This window comes from Macaca thibetana, chromosome 1, assembly GCF_024542745.1.
Source record: "Macaca thibetana thibetana isolate TM-01 chromosome 1, ASM2454274v1, whole genome shotgun sequence".
NCBI lineage: Eukaryota > Metazoa > Chordata > Mammalia > Primates > Cercopithecidae > Macaca > Macaca thibetana.
The window spans coordinates 7,503,512-7,520,325 of record NC_065578.1 but is presented as its reverse complement, the minus strand read 5'-3'; the positions used below and the strand labels follow the sequence as shown (position 1 = coordinate 7,520,325).

Here is a 16,814-nt window from a genome sequence, read left to right as displayed (position 1 = left end):
GTGTGGACATTAAGTAGTAATGGGAGGATGAGGGCTTGGGGAGTCTTGTGCATCCTGGAAGATTTACACTTGGGGCTTCAAGCTCTTTGAAGGGTGGGTGTTTTCAATGTTAAAACTTGTTTGAAATGCCTTGCCGAAGGAAGTGCTTGAAGTAGCTTTCTTGTCCGTTGAGGTATTTCTCACCACCTGAATCTTCTACAGCATTCCTGCAGAGTGGGGACATCTAACCCATTAAATGGAGCCAGTGTGGTTTTAAACAGTTCCATTTTTTGGGCCACCTTCCTTTTATTAAGCTGAAATCTGCATCACTTCACCTTCCATACATTGTCCTGATCTCATCCCTGGGAGACTTAGAGAATTATTGCTGTAACATCTTCCTCACAGAGGCTCTTCATGTGGGCCTGTGGAGTTGGCATACCCGCTGCCCGGGCTTCTGGCTACAGGATGCTCAGGCCTCTGCTTCCTGCAACAGCCATTCTGGATGAGGTCTTGTGGACCTTTATCATTCGGCCCTTTGTGAAACTTAATGTCTACAAAGAGAAGAAAGTGGCAACAATGGCCCCAGCTGGCGTCCCCCAGCCAGGGTGGCCCCCCCTCCCCTGCCCAGCCCTCCTTCACCCAGCAGGCAGGCAGGCAGGCATGTGTGTTAACTCAGTGCCTGCTGTGTGTGCACCAGTGCACAGTTCCTAGACTGACATAAAATCACATATATGTTGTGTTTGTTCTGTTGAGTTGAACTTGTCTTCATCCCAGCTGTCATTTCCCACAATGAGAAAGCATTAGTGTTTGGATTTAGTAAACAAAACAAAACAAAAAAAATTGCCTGATTGAATAGTGCATACCCAGACTAACCATTAATTACATGATTTCGACACTTAGAATGTACCTGAGCACAGATTTCCAGTGCCAAAGCACAGCATCATCATGCATGAAATAGTGGTCTCTGCTCCTGGCAGAGGGACCAGTAGCTTTGATCATGTCCCTAGGCCCTCCCCAGGAACTTGTCCATGCTGATAATCTTAGCATCAGTTAATTTCTCAACCCATTCCTACATGTTTTGATAAACTGTGGCTAAAGATTAAGATAGCAACCATTTAGCAGACATATGCCTTCATGTGTGTGCTGCTTTTGTTTCAAATCAGCTGTTGAAAGCAAAGCTTGAATGACAGAGTTCTCCCTTCTGCCCCCTCATAAACAAAAATTCTGGAAATGAACTGTTCACAGACTGGCCTAGGAACCCTGGATTTTAAGGTAAAATCATTGCTTTGGTATTTGCTGTCAGTCCAAATTGGACTTTCTGCCTTTCACTGAGCCTTCCCCCACTTTTTTTTTTTTTTTTTTTTTTTTGAGATGGAGTCTTGCTCTGTTGCCCAGGCTGGAGTGCAGTGGCCGGATCTCAGCTCACTGCAAGCTCCGCCTCCCGGGTTTACGCCATTCTTCTGCCTCAGCCTCCCGAGTAGCTGGGATTACAGATGCCCGCCACCTCGCCCGGCTAGTTTTTTGTATTTTTTTAGTAGAGACTGGGTTTCACCGTGTTTGCCAGGATGGTCTCGATCTCCTGACCTCGTGATCCGCCCGTCTTGGCCTCCCAAAGTGCTGGGATTACAGGCTTGAGCCACTGCGCCCGGCTGCCTTTCCCCACTTCTATTCCTCTCCCCAAAACAGTGCTGCTCACAGGAACTGTATCCCAGCAGAAGTGTGGACAGTTCTGCTTTTCTCTCTGCTGCCTCATGCGGTTGTTAGAACAGGCTAATTCAAGCTAAAGTAGGCAGTATAGCTTTTCATTCTGTTTACTATTGCTGAATAACAGGAGAGCAAGGGCAGAAGGTATGGTAGATAGCTCAGCTTTACAACCATTGTCCGGGCTAAACATGAATCCTTAGGAATCCGGTTGGCCATTCCTCTTCTCAAACACTGTACTCCCTCTGCTGGTTTTGAGACAACTGATACTTCCTTAAGAAGTGTGAGGCTCTGCCTTCAAAACGGCACAGTCTCTTTTCTCCAGATCTGCAACTATGTGTGTTGCACACACACAAAGAAGACAGTTCTTTCTGGCTGTGGGGAAATGATTTCAGTTCTTGGGCAAGGATGGCAAGGAATAAATGTAGAAGAAATTCCTTTCTGATACCATTCTCCTACCTCACATCCTACCCCCAAATCATTGCAGGACATTTAGATTTGTTTGGGGACCCCCAAACACGGCGCTCTCTGGCGTTGTATTCACTTCTACTTGTTTTCTTTGACCACCACCACCCCTGCCCCAAGCCCAGCCTCCACCTCCCTGCAGCACTCACGACAGGAGTCATTTTTTATAGCACACATAACCTTTACACCAAAAGGAAAAAGTGCACTGCTTATAACAAAATGAATCTCTTTTCTGCTTTTATTTTGAAAAGTCCTCCCTGTTTAATGTGGAGGATATTCGTGCTGAAAGCCTGTTCCAAGTAGGCATTTGTGCGTCCCAGAGGAACTTTTGATTTATTTCCTTAACTCTGCCCTCCTTTCTCTGTGATTCAGAAACGTTTAATGATGTGTGAAGCTCGGAGACTTCAGTGCGAAACAGTAGTCGTTTTAAGAACCCCTCCCACTATATAAAAGGCCTGCCAGTTTCCACATGCTGGGTTTTTGACTCTCTGAAAGGCTGACCTCTTACAAATTTTGGTTGTACAGCAGGGCATCCTGGGTTGGGGCCTTGATAATGCTTTTGTGAAATCTTTTTTCCTCCTCCTCTCGCTCTCTTTGAAAGTTGTAATGAAAATTCCGGGCTCTTGGCCAGCCTGTGGGATGTGATACAGTAGAAATGTTTCTGGTGCCCTTTGTTACTGCTCGGCTTTGATTAGGCTTATTTCCCGTAAGCTTGATTTTGCTAGCCCTGCCCCCACCCGCTTTTTTTTTTAATGGCTGAGGAGGTTAACTTAGCCAAGGTTAAGCGTTTTATTATGCAGGCTGCTTCAACCTAGTGGAGTCACTGTGGCCGGGCTTTTGTGGCAGAGAGAGACGAGGGGAAACTATGTTTTCCCTCCGTGTTTGCATTTCTCCCGCCCGAAGGCTGCCTTTTACTTTTAGTGCCAGTCTTCATAGAAGGTAACAAGTTAGGTAAGCTATGTTGGTTTCCCGTTTCTTTACTCAGAATGTTTCAGGAAACCATTGTACAACTTGTCTTGAGATTTTGTTAGTCAAGGTAAAAATCATGGTAGACCTCCCTTTGGGGTTTCTGCCAGGTGGAGGGCGAGGCCTTGAGGGCAGCAGTTAACAGCGACATGCCTTTGATCCTCCCTGTGGTTCTCTGTTTCAAAAGAAAGAAGTGGTTGCAGCTTTAAAAAGGTTTTTAAATGCTGCTTTGACCTTGTATTTATAGCTCTCTCGTCCTTGCAATTAAGAATATTTTATAGACATCAGCTCAGCAGTCATCCCCATAAGTCTATTAGGGCTGCCAGTATCACTCCACATGCACAGGTGGAGAAACTGAGGCACAGTGATACTAAAAATGGCACCCTCACAGGTCTTGTCCAGGTCATGGAGTAGGGATGAATCAAGAACTAGGGCCTTTAGAGGTAGGCTTCCCCCACAGAACCTCTGTGGTAAGTGCTTGCATTTGGGACAAGGTTTGCTTTTTATAGAAAAAAAAAAAGTGGGATTTTATTATCATAGAAATTCTTTATTCACAGTAGGATTCCTTGGCCAACTTATAAATATATGTGCTTGCTTTGTATCCTAGAGCTGTTGAGATGCGAACTGTCTCATAAGGTAGCAAAGGGCACTGTGATGGAAGCTTCTGTTTGATCGGTGTCCTGGAATCTGCTCCGTCCCCTTCTCTGGGCAGAAATGTGGTCCTGCTTCCTTCTGGGTTTAGGTCCTGGGAGCCTGTCACAATTCTGTCACACAAAAAGAGAATTCTGTAATGACCATCACAGCTGTATCATTTCAAGGTTCTATGCTAAAAATGTGCAGATCACCAAACAGTTGGCCACTAAGAGAACCTGTACCACAGAGGGTTTCCTAATGCGAATGCCCGCCCCAAACCCTGCAGACAGCACTTTCTGGACTTTATCCTCCGTGCTCATTAACTTTGCACTGATTTAACAGTTCTAACCAGAGTTATTCTTGATCTTTGATGAAGCGGATTTTTGAAACTTGGGTGTTTTGTTGTGGAGATGATGCAGGGCCCTGTAGCACATTTGTGGCAGGGTTCTTTTCACTCCTTCCACAAAGTTGTATGAACTCGGACTTTTACCTGGGCTGAAAATATGGTCTACAATTATATATGTATGTAATACTTCTTAGATTTTTTAAGATTCTAACTGGACTAAATGGAATTCTCAATTTTCAACCTGTTCTAGTTATTCTGAACTATTCTCCCTCTCACAAAAACACATGCAGATACACAGAAATTTATTTTGTGTGTAACACTTGACTTTCAAAAAGTTTGGGTTATTCTATGCATAATTTTTTTAAAAACCATTTGGTTTAAAATAATTTCAAACTTCAAGAATTTGCAAGAAGAGTATACAGCATTCCCGTATATTCTTTACCTAGATTCTCCAAATATTAACATCTTAACACATTATTTAACCCTCCTTTTGTGTGTGTGTGTGTGTGTGTGTGGTTTTTTCCCCCACATGAACCATTTGAGAGTAAGTTGCAGACCTGTTGCCCCTTTATTCCTAAAAATGCACCTTAAAAAATCAAAAAGTTGCAGTACTGCCTTTTTCTCCTTAAAATATTAATCTGACTGGGGACAGTGTCACGCCTATAATCCTAGCACTTCTGGAGGCCAAGGAGGGAGGATTGCTTGAGTCCAGGAGTTCGAGACCAGTCTGGGCAACATCGTGAGTCCCTGTCTCTACAAAAAAATAAAAATAAAAAAATTAACCAGGTATAGTGCCACGCACCTGGCACCTGTAGTCATTTGAACCCAGGAGGTCAAGGCTGTAGTGAGCTGTGGTCACACCACTGCACTCCAGCCTGGGAAACAGTGAGACCCTGTCTCAGTTTTAAAAAAATGTGAATCTGATAGATTGACTCACTTAGAATCCTACTACTACAGTTAAAAATCATGATACACTTAAGTTTGGCTTTGTAGTTGTTAGGGGGAGAGGGAAGGGGTGTGTTTTTAGTAATTTTTTCCCCCCTTGAAAACGCAGAAGAATATACAGTAGGAAATTAAAATCAGGCCAGCTGTGGTGGCTCACACCTGTAATCCCAGCACTTTGGGAGGCTGAGGCGTGCAGATCATGAGGTCGGGAGATTGAGACCATCCTGGCCAACATGGTGAAACTCAGTCTCTACTAAAAATACAAAAATTAGCTGGGTGTGGTGGCGCGTGCCTGTAATCCCAGCTACTCGGGAGGCTGAGGCAGGAGAATCGCTTGAACCAGGGAGTCAGAGGTTGCAGTGAGCCGAGATCGCGCCACTGCACTGTACAGCCTGGCAACAGAGTGAGACTCCGTCTCAAAAAAGAAAAAGAAAGGGCAGTAATTCCATCACTAAGAGATGACCACTAATTAACAATTTGACCCATATTCTTCAGACTGTTTCTAGGCATTTATCAATAAATATTTTAAACAGAAATGGCCTCATTCTGTTCTATAACCTAATTTTTTATTTTATTTTTATTTTATAACTGTTTAAAACTTACCTATATTGATCTTTTGCTTAAAGCATGTATCTGTGGAGTCATTTTTGATGGTTACATTTTAAAAGACGTCATAATGTTATTAACCAACTTCTAGTTTTGAACATTTGTTTTCCGTTTCTGGGGTATTTTGTGGGGAGCGGTTACTGCTGCAAAAAAAAAAATTCTTAATAAGTGACTTTGTTTTATTTTGGGGCAGTTATTTCCTTAAGATTCATTCCTAGAAATATTTATTTGAAGTAGTATGTGCATTTTTAAGGCCTTTGGTAGCCAGTGCCTTGTGTCCTCCTGAGAGATTATATTGAGCATACTGCTACCAGCAGAGCCATGCTCACCTCTCACTCTTGACCATCAGTCACTATTCTTTCAGTGTTTTAACTTAGCCTGCAGTCTTCTTTGTCTTCAAAAACTTTATGATACTTCGGACAACACCTCTGCTACTCCCCTGTCCACCCCCACCCCCCAAAAAAGGAAACCCAAAAAACCGACATATAGTCAGTTGGTTTATTCCAAAGAAGTGGCACAGGGACCAGGGGCTTCATCTCCCCAGCTCTGGCAATATTTTGGTGACTGTCTAGGGCTGATAGTCATCCTCAAGGAGGGTGGGGTGAGGAGCCAAGCTTTCAGGACCGAGCTTGGCTCTGTATCACCTCACCCAGAGCAGCCTTCCGCCTGGCCCTGACACGGTCGGCACAAGTCTGCTGCCATCTAGCCCACCTTTGTAAGTAGCTGTATAGATTGTCGGCCCTGGTGTGCTTTTACTGTGGTTTTTGATTACCCAAGGACTCTTCTTCTCTCTCACTCTGTTAATCAAGAAGTAGCTTAATCTAGTCAACAATTACTGTGGGAGAGTAATCTCAGATTAGAATCTGTGAGACACTCTGCTTTTAAAAACCGAGGATGATTTGAAATTAAAAAGCTAAGGTTTTGGCCAGGCTGACACCTGTAATCTCGGCACTATGGGAGGCTGAGGCAAGAGGATCACTTGAGGCCAGGAGTTGGACACCAGCCTGAACCTAGTGAGATTCTGTCTCTATGTTCTTAAAAAAAGCTGGGCGCAGTGGCTCAGGCCTGTAATCCCAGCACTTTGGGAAGCCATGGCGGGCAGATCACAAGGTCAGGAATTTGAGACCAGCCAGGCCAACATGGTGAAACCCCGTCTCCAAAAAATACAAAAATTAGCTGGGTATGGTGGCACATGCCTGTAGTCTCAGCTACTAGGGAGGCTGAGGCAGAATAATTGCTTGAACCCGGGAGGCAGAGGTTGCAGTGAGCTCAGATCACGCCACTGCACTCCAGCTTGGGCGACAGAGCAAGACTCCGTCTCAGGAAAAAAAAAAAAAAAAAAACTGGATCATTGGTTTAAGTACCCCTTTCCCAGCACCAGCACCTCCCCCTGGCAGTTTTACAGGTGAATATACTCAATATTTAATTAACAAATCTTTAAGCTATTTCTCAGAGACGAGGAAAAGAAGGCAAGCTTCACAACTTTTTTTAAAAGGCTAAGTTTAACCTTGATCTCAAAACCATGTAAATACAATGTAAGAAGGAAACATTTTTGTAGGCCAGTCTCTCTCTTCGCTAAGCAAAACATAAAATGTCTTAAGTGGAATATTAACAAACTGAACCCAGCAATGTATGAAAAGTACTACATGGCAACCAAGTAGGATTTATCCTAGGAATGCAAAGATAGTTTACCATGAAAGACTCTAGTCTTATGTTCCAGCTTTCTACCGTCGCATGACATACCATCTCAAACCCATCCAAAACGGTATAAAACAACCTTTTTGTTCTGTTCATGGATTCCATGGTTCAGGAATTTTGAATGGGGCAGTAAGGGTGTCTTTGTGCCGTGATTTCTGGGGCATCAGCTGGGAAGACACAAATGGCTGGGTGTGACATAAACAGCTGTGATCTTCTTTACTCACACGTCTGCCACCTGGCTGTGATGGTGACTCTGAGGCTGGGCTCAGCTGGGATGGAAACCTGGAATACCTATACTTGGCCACTGCATTTGGCTTGGGCTCCCCACAGCAAGATGGTTGGCTGCATTCTGTGGCCGTTTCTGACCTAGCCTTAGAAGTTACACAGTATTGGCCAGGCGCAGCAGCTCATGCCTATAATCCCAGCACTTTGAGAGGCCGAGGCAGGCGGATCATGAGGTCAAGAGACTGAGACCATCCTGGCCAACATGGTGAAACCTCGTCTCTACTAAAAGCACAAAAATTTGCTGGGTGTGGTGGTGCACACCTGTAGCCCCAGCTACTCAGGAGTCTGAGGCAGGAGAATCACTTGAACCCGGAGGTTGAGGCGGAAGTTGCAGTGAGCCAAGATCACGCCACCGCACTCCAGCCTGGTGACAGAGCAAGACTGTCTCAAAAAAAAAAAAAAAAAAAAAATTAACACAGCATCACTTCTACTGTATTGTATTGTTTACAAAACAATCACTAAGTCCAGTTCACATTCAAGGGAAGGGAAAGTAGGCTTTTTTTTTTTTTTTTTTTTAAAGATAGGGTTTTGATGTCGTTTAGGCTGAGTGCAGCGGCATAGTCACGGCTCACTGCAGCCTCGACCTCCCAGGCTCAAGCAGTCCTCCCACCTAAGCCTCCCGAGTAGCTGGGACTACAGGTGCATGACGCCATGCCTGGCTAATATTTTTATTTTTTGTAGAAATGAGAACTGTCTCTGTTGCCCAGGCTGGCCTCGAATTTCTGGGTTCGAGTGATCCTCCTGTCTCAACCTCCCAAAGTGTTGGGATTATAGGCATGAGCCACTGCACCCAGTTATAGATCCCATCTTTATTTATTTATTTATTTTGAGACAGTGTCTCACTCTGTCGCCCAGGTTGGCGTGCGGTGGCAGGATCTCGGCTCACTGCAACCTCCACCTCCCGGCTTCAAGCAATTCTCCCTCCTTGGGCTCTGGAAGACCCCATCTTTTGATGGAGAGTGACAAGGTCACATTAAAGACTATGTGAGGTGGGAGACACTGTTTCGGCTGTCTTTGAAAATGTAGTTTGCCATTCACTGAGAAATAATATAATTCACTGAGAAACAAGTGCATTTGTTTCCATAGCTGCATAAAATTCAGTGGGCGAAATGCAGCGTTCCTTGTAATGATGGCTTATAGGAGACTAGGAATGACAGGACATCTCCTTAATGTGAAAAATAATAACTTCCAAAACTATATTGTCATATATATTTATATATGTGTGCGTGTGTGTGTGTATATGTGTATATATGTTTTTTTTTTTGAGAGAGAGAGTCTCACTGTGTCTGGAGTGCAGTGGTGCAATCATGGCTCACTGCAGCCTCGACCTCCTGGGCTCCCGTGATCCTCCCACTTCAGCCTCCTAAGTAGTTGGGACTACGGGTGCACGCCATCACGCTTGGATAATTTTTGTTTTCTTTTTTTCTGTTTTTTTTTTTTTTTTTTTTTTTTTTTTTTTTGAGATGGTGTTTCACCATGTTACCCAGGGTGGTCTCTAACTCCTGGATTCAAGCGATTACTGTTTCCTCAGCCTCCCAAAGTTCTGGGACTTTAGGCGTGAGCCACACATGTAGCCCCTGTGCATCATAATTAATGGTGAAACTGTCAGTCCTTCACTGAAAATAAAGAGCAAAATAAGGTTGCCTACTGTCATCACTAATATTATTAGACTTTTTACTCAGATTTTTTTTTTTTTTTTTTTTTTTTTTGAGACGGAGTCTTGCTCTGTCACCCAGGCTGGAGTGCAGTGGCCGGATCTCAGCTCACTGCAAGCTCTGCCTCCCGTTTATGCCATTCTCCTGCCTCAGCCTCCCGAGTAGCTGGGACTACAGGTGCCCGCCACTGCGCCCGGCTAGTTTTTTGTATTTTTAGTAGAGACGGGGTTTCACCGTGTTAGCCAGGATGGTCTCGATCTCCTGACCTCGTGATCCGCCCGCCTCGGCCTCCCAAAGTGCTGGGATTACAGGCTTGAGCCACCGCGCCCGGCCAGATTTCTATATGACACAATTGGACAAAGACCCTATATATGTGTGTTTATGTAAAACTATGTAAATATATGGCCAGGTGAAGTGACTCACTCCTGTAATCTCAGTGCTTTGAGAGGCCAAAGAGGGAGGATCACTTGAGGCCAAAATTTCAAGACCAACCTGGGTAACATAGAAAGACCCCATTTCTACAAAAATAAAAATATTAGCCAGCCATGGTGGCGTGTGCCTGTAGCCCCACTACTTGGAAGGCTGAGGTGGGAGGACTGCTTGAGGCCAGGGGTTCAAGTTACAGTGAGCTGTGATCATACCTCTGCACTCCAGTCTGGGCAACAGAGCGTGAGTTTGTCGAACTATAATATATATGTACACACACACACAAATACACACACAAATATATATGACACAGGAATAGAAAGAAGAGGCGAAACTGATTTGTTTGTAGGTGATGCATTTAACCACATTAAAAATGTAGAGACTTAATTACTGGAACAAATGAAAATATAGAAAAATTTTACTGTTTAAAGATTTTTTAAAAATCGGTAGTGTTCCTGTGGACCACCACCAACAAAGTAGAGAATGTAATTTATTGAAAATACGGAGCCAGGCCGGGCGCGGTGGCTAACGTCTGTAATCCCAGCACTTTGGGAGGCCGAGGTGGGCAGATCACCTGAGGTCAGGAATTCGAGACCAGCCTGACCAACATGGAGAAACCCCATCTCTACTAAAAATACAAAATTAGCTGGGCGTGGTGGCGCATGCCTGTTACAATCCCAGCTACTAGGGAGGCTGAGGCAGGAGAATCGCTTGAACCTGGGAGGCGGAGGTTGCAGTGAGCTGAGATCATGTCATTGCACTCCAGCCTGGGCAACAAGAGTGAAACTCCATCTCAAAAAAAAGATATGCAAATTCTTTATTTAAAAAAAAAAAGACATAAAATATTAAAAGATCTAAAACAAAAAGCATAGATAAATGGAGAGATGGTGTGTCAGTGTTGCTGGAAAAAGTACTCTACATTATAAAGACACCCTTACTCTCTCATTACTACATCATTTCAGTCACAGTTTTAACAGGGTTTTTTGTGGAGCCAGCAGACTGATCTGTGTGGTAGAATAAAGATCCAAGAATAGCAAGAAAATTAAGTAAGAAACAAGGAAGATAGGCTTTGTCCAAATGAACTAAGACTTACAAAGTTAGAGTAATTAAGACCTGGTGGTCTTGATGCAAAATAGAGACGTCAGTGTAATGGGGGCAGAACTATGTGATATCCGTGGGGAACTAACGAATTATTCAGTAAATGGTTTGGGACCAATGGGCTCAGCTGGCATAGGAACAAAATACAATAAGATTATAACTTCCAGATAAGTTAAAGCCAGGACAAACAAAACTTTAAAACTATAAGGAAACAGAACATTTTAATGTTCCATGAGTAGGGAAGGGTTTATAAGAAATAGTACAAAAAGTACAACTCAAAAAGTAAGTGATAATATATTTATCTATATTAAGACTTAAAAAGTCTGTGTTTCATAGGGAACCATAAAGCTAGAAAAAAGTGACAGACTGAGAGAAGATATTTATAGCATAACAGAATTAGTATCTAGAATGCATGAAGAACTTGTATAAATCTGTAATAGATACAACTAGTTCAATAGAAAAATGGGTGAAAGATGAGAACAGGCAGTTTTATCTGAGGAAATCTGAAAAGTCTGGAAAGTTTTGCAGCCTCACTAACAAATAGGGAAATGCAAATTAAAATGCACATATTACTTCACACCCATTATATTTACAAAAAAGTTTATCAGTTTTAAGTAGAAATGAGGTTGTTGAAAAGCAGGGACACTCATGTACTCTTAGTGGCCGTGCACATTGATGCACCTGTTTCCTGTTGAGACATAAAGTAAAAATCACAGGTATCTGTAAAAATAGCAAATTTTTTGTAGTATAGCAAGGCCCTGTGCCTGATTCCATGGGTGTAGTGGATGGCATACCCAGCTGGTCTTCAGAGTCACCTGACAAAATCTGTTTTTAAGCTGCGTATTTTCTGGTGATCTTCCAGATTTGAGGAACACTCCTCCCCTACTCTAGAGTTCAGTGAATACTTCACTGGGGAGTCAAAACATAAATACGCATCGTAAGTAATAAAAAGGAAAAATCATTTAAGACTGGTAACAGGTGTTAGAAGCACTACGTGATTAATTGCCAAATAAATTGTAGAGGTGGTCGTTGTTAATAGAAGGGGATCTTATTTTACACTGGGGTGGTCAAGACACACTTTAGGAAGAAGCTGAGAATTGGACTAGGCCTTGAGTGATGGGGAGACGGTGAGAACCAGCCCTGAACAAAGCACACAGGAGAGCAGAGCCATGGAGATTCATCAGTCACACTCAGTACTAACCCCCTTGCCTGAGAGTCAAGACCTTTTATACTGTGGTCCAAATCAGCTTTTCCAAGCCCCTTCCCTGCTGCTTTTCTTTCTGCACTTCTGGCCCTTGCCAAACACTCAGACTTCCTGTCTGCCGTTTTCCTGCAGTGTTCTGCCCAGAATGCCTGCCCTTCTCTTACTCCATGTGGAAATGCTCTGTTTTTAAACTTAATTTCCTTCATTAATCTTTCTCTAATCTGAAGAGGATATAACTCCTTTGAACACCCCCGTAGAACATCGTGCCTCTCTTAGGGCCCTTCTCTGGCTCTGCTTTGTCTTATGACTCCCTTTTTGGATTGAGCTCCTGAAGGCAAGGACTGTCTTACTCATATTATCTCCATCATGGTGCCTTGCACCTAGATGCTCAAGAAATATTTGTATTATTGAATTAAAGTTGAAAGTTGCAGTCAATCTTTTGAAGATTATTCTGGCAGCAGTGTGTATCAGAGAATAAAGAGCCTGAAATCAGAAAGTACAAATAGCAGAAGATCTTAGTCTCTGTGAATGAGAACGGTGAGAGCCTGAAGTCAGGGGATGGTGTCCAGTAAGAATGGGAAAGATCAGAAGAGCCAGGAACTTACTGCATATAGGGGAGGAGGTAATAATGGTCTAAGGAGCATGGATCCTCAAGGCTTAGAGAACTGAGAAGCCAGCAGGAAATAAAACTTAGCACAGTTGGGTTAGTGCCATTTTGGTGACAGTTTCATGTGTTTTTTTGTTTGTTTGTTTTGTTTTTTGTTTTTTGTTTTTTTTTTTACATTTTCATGTGTGAGCATGATTTTGCTTAACATGAGTTTGGTAAATGTGATCAGAAAGGTTTTGTTCCCTGGTACATTTTACAGAATGGTTGCTAAGCCAGCAGAACTCAGAATTGGGTTCAAATCCCAGCTATCCCACTCATTCTCTGGGGCTTTGGGGTAAGTCTCTTAGATGCTGTAAAATTTAGGTTCCTCAGTAATGAAATGGGGGCACAAATAGAACCTCCCTCAGAGTCGTAGTGAACGTCAAATAAGGCAGCAGTGATTGAGCTCTTTTTAGGCACTAGACATTGTTCTAAGCACTTGAACTTACTTAACCTTCATAGCATCTCCATGAGGCAAGTGGTGGTGTTGCCATCACAATACATGTGAAGACAAAGGAAGCAGAGAGATGATGATGACTTGCCAAAGAACACGGAGTTCACACTGAATCGGAACTGAAACTTGGGCAGTGTGGCTGCAGAGCACCCAGTCTTGGCTGCTGTGCTGTTTCTGACTCAGTATCTGTCACATAGTAAACATTCCATTAGAATCAGCTCCTGTTTCTCCTCCCAGGGAAGACACACATTACATTTTGCCTGAGATAACTGTCTCACCAGATGTGTATACAGTCACGTGGTAGACAGGAAAGCACATTTGTGAGTGTTAGTTCTCATGGTCCTTTGGGTTTTCCCTTACCTTTAAAATGCAAAGATGCTGTTGAAAGTGAATAAACTGACACTGTGGAGAAAGCATGATGTATCACAAAAAATGCCATTGTGGAAAAAGTTCATTTTGACTGCTTAATGAGGGGAAAGGGGTCTCCTTTGGGGACGATGAAAGTGTTTTGGAATTAGATGTGAGGGCTGTACACATTGTGGATGTATTAACTGCCTCTGAATTGTAAACTTTAAAAGATTAATTTTATGTTGTGTGAATTTTACCTCAATAACAATTTTTTTAAGTTAATTCGAGTTGGGTTTTACTTCTGGAAATTACAAAGAGGAGTAGTGGGCAATACTTTATGCTGTTAAAATTAAACTTGACTGGCCGGGCGGGGTGGCTCAAGCCTGTAATCCCAGCACTTTGGGAGGCTGAGACGGGCAGATCACAAGGTCAGGAGATCAAGACCATCCTGGCTAACCCGGTGAAACCCCGTCTCTACTAAAAAATACAAAAAAAAACTAGCCGGGCGAGGTGGCCGGCGCCTGTAGTCCCAGCTACTCGGGAGGCTGAGGCAGGAGAATGGTGTAAATCCGGGAGGTGGAGCTTGCAGTGAGCTGAGATCCGGCCACTGAACTCCAGCCTGGGCGACAGAGCGAGACTCCGTCTCCAAAAAAAAAAAAAATTAAACTTGACTTATTAGACGGCTGACTGCTTTCATTGTTATCCACGGCTGAAAAGGAGATGAAAATCCTGCTTGTAGCTGAGCAATCTTTAGAAGTCTGCTACGTTCCTCCCAAATTCCATCACTCTAGTCAAGAGTAAGAGGATTTGATAATAGGGGACTGGTTTCCTCTCGGCTCTGTGATAACTGGGGACTGATTCCAGGCGGACAGGTACTTTGTATGTGAGTTTTCATGTACTTCACATTATGTCCATGTCACATTCTTCAACTTGATCAGCTTTTGAATTTTGGCACAGACAGTAAACTCCACATTGAATTCAGCTCTAGAAGCTGGGATTCAAATTTGACCCCAGAATGGACCCCAAGTGATAGGACAGCAGCTCTTCCCCCTCCCACTTTCCTGATGGTAGGAACAGGAGAATTAGCATAGGTTGTCAAGAGATGATCTCTGCCCAGTTGTTCTGTGCCTTCTCATTTGTCACTAAGGCTCTTAGCCCTTGCTTGAAGGCTTTTGCTAATGTTCCTTGGGGGACAAGGTCTTTCTCTGGAATCCATTCAAGGTGGGTAGTTAATGGAATGGCTGTCCTTTAAGCACAGAGAGAGGGGTGGTGTCCCCTATGCCTTACAGAGCAGAATAATAATAATGAAATTGGTCCTCGTTCGAGTGTTCCTTCGCAGATTTGTGCTCCCATGTTCCTTGGACACTCTCACTGGCTGATTCTCTGCCGGAGCCTCTCCTGCTTCCTTCTGTGCCCCCACTGCAGGCCTTCGTTGCAGGCTGGTGGTTTTGGTTTTTGTTTTTGTTTCCTCTCCTCTTTTAGAAACACAAATGTCTTACATTCCCACAAAAGAATTTAGGAAATGAACCTGTTTACAAAAAGATCCACACAAGTTTGACGTTGCTTCCTCAAAGCACTTTGTTCGCAGTCACCCTTCTAGGTCAAGCTCACCTTCCTTCTAGGTCAAGCTCACCTTCACGTTTTTTTTCCTACCTCCAGCTTCAGATGCCTCCAGGTGCCTGCACAGCTGAGCAGGAGAGGTTCCTTTTTTTCCTAAACTAGTAATGCAGACAAGACCAAAGAGGAAATTGTTCTTTTGTTTTGTTTTTGTTTTGAGACATAGTCTCACTCTGTTGCCCAGGCTGGAGTGCAGTGGCGTGATCTCGGCTCACTGAAAACTCCGCCTCCCGGGTTCAAGCGATTCTCCTGCCTCAGCCTCCTGAGTAACTGGGACTACAGGCATGCATCACCACCCCTGGCTAATTTTTTATATTTTTAGTAGAGATGGGGTTTCACCATATTGGCCAGGCTGGTATTGAACTCCTGACCTTGTGATCCACCCACCTCGGCCTCCCAAAGTGCTTGGATTACAAGCGTGAGCCACTGCACCTGACCTGGAAATTGCTCATTCTTTGGTATTATTATTTTTAGTTTCTTTGTACTTGATTTATTCTGTGGGGAGGAGAAGGGGAATATACAGTATCTTACTACAGGAAATACTAGATACCCTATCTGAAAGTATGGTAACAAACTTCCCTCATTGAATGCTTTTGGGTTGTTTGGCCCTTAAAATATGTTTTCCTTTTTATCTTATTTACATTTATTTACTCACTCAACCAGTCACTCAACAGACATTTGAGTTTCTATGGGAAAGACGTTTTAGATAGATGCTGAGGATATAAAAATGAGTAATGCAGTTTCTCTACCCTTAAAATATTAATCACCTGCTAAGAAATGCAAACAAAAACCAAGTGTAACTGTGGTAAGTGCTTCATGGAAATATAATATATACACTAGTAGTGGATTTTATGGTTTACAGAGCAAGTTAATGTATTGTTATTTCCTTTTGGTAACAGTCTTCTGAAGCAATTGGGTGACTCTGGCTGAGAGCTGGGACTCAGACCTTGTGATTTGTCACTTTTTTGTTACTCATTCCCCCTCTCCAGCACTGAGTGATGTGGGATTCCATGACTGATAAGTTTGTTCTCTCTGCAGTAGCTCCTTCCTTCTTAAGTTAAATTACTGGAGAGTGGAAATGTGTGTGAATTCTTCTTCCACTCCCGCTGTCCTTAGACAAATTACTTCATCTCCTTGTGCTTTAGTTTTCTCATCTATAAAATGGTAATAATATTATCTGCTTCCCAGGACAGTAGTGAGAATTAATTGAGCAGTTGATGATCAGAATGATCTTGCCTGTATGTAGTTGTTGAACTTCAAATATTTTGAGAATCTGAAAAGCAAGAAATATTTCTCAAAATTGTTTAATTTGGAATTGTGGGCAGTATGTTTAGCATGCTTCCAATCAAGATTTTGGCGAAGCTTCTTAATAATGGGGAAAGCTCTGTATAGTGTTGTGTGCAAGATGAATTATGTCTGTTTACTTTGGATTTCAGCTCTGTCGTACCTGTACAGTTAGAGCCACCAGCATTAGAAATTGAAAGTTGGGATTATAGAATGTCGAGAAATGGCAGCTAATTTGGTTTTCCCGAAGTATAGGTCACCATCCTTCTTTTGTCTTTCTGGTCTCAGGAGCCCTTAGTGGAGAAGCAGGGATTTTTCTTGGGTTATAATGTATAGGATTTTGTAGTGTTTTAAGTCCCCAGGTGGAGATTGGAGGTGACCAGGCTTCATGGCAAAATCCTAGGCCTTGAGCTCCTATCATCTGAAGCTTCTAATTGCCCTTCAGATTATAAACAAAA

The 16,814-nt window shown here is 43.1% G+C and overlaps 1 protein-coding gene and 1 long non-coding RNA gene across 3 annotated transcripts in view; one reads left to right on the top strand and one right to left on the bottom strand.

Moving 5' to 3' along the window:
- RERE (arginine-glutamic acid dipeptide repeats) overlaps positions 1 to 16,814 on the top strand; it is a 392,536-nt gene that overhangs the window by 333,920 nt on the left and 41,802 nt on the right.
- Positions 3,687 to 16,814, bottom strand: part of LOC126953818 (uncharacterized) — a 28,931-nt gene continuing 15,803 nt past the window's right edge. Inside the window, exons 3-4 of one of the 2 annotated variants that reach the window (XR_007725366.1) lie at positions 13,103 to 13,293; positions 3,687 to 3,875 (exon numbers count right to left, since the gene is read on the bottom strand). This is a non-coding gene — a long non-coding RNA (uncharacterized LOC126953818). The remainder of the gene's footprint in view (positions 3,876 to 13,102; positions 13,294 to 16,814) is intronic. The other variant, XR_007725367.1, reaches the window with a different exon arrangement.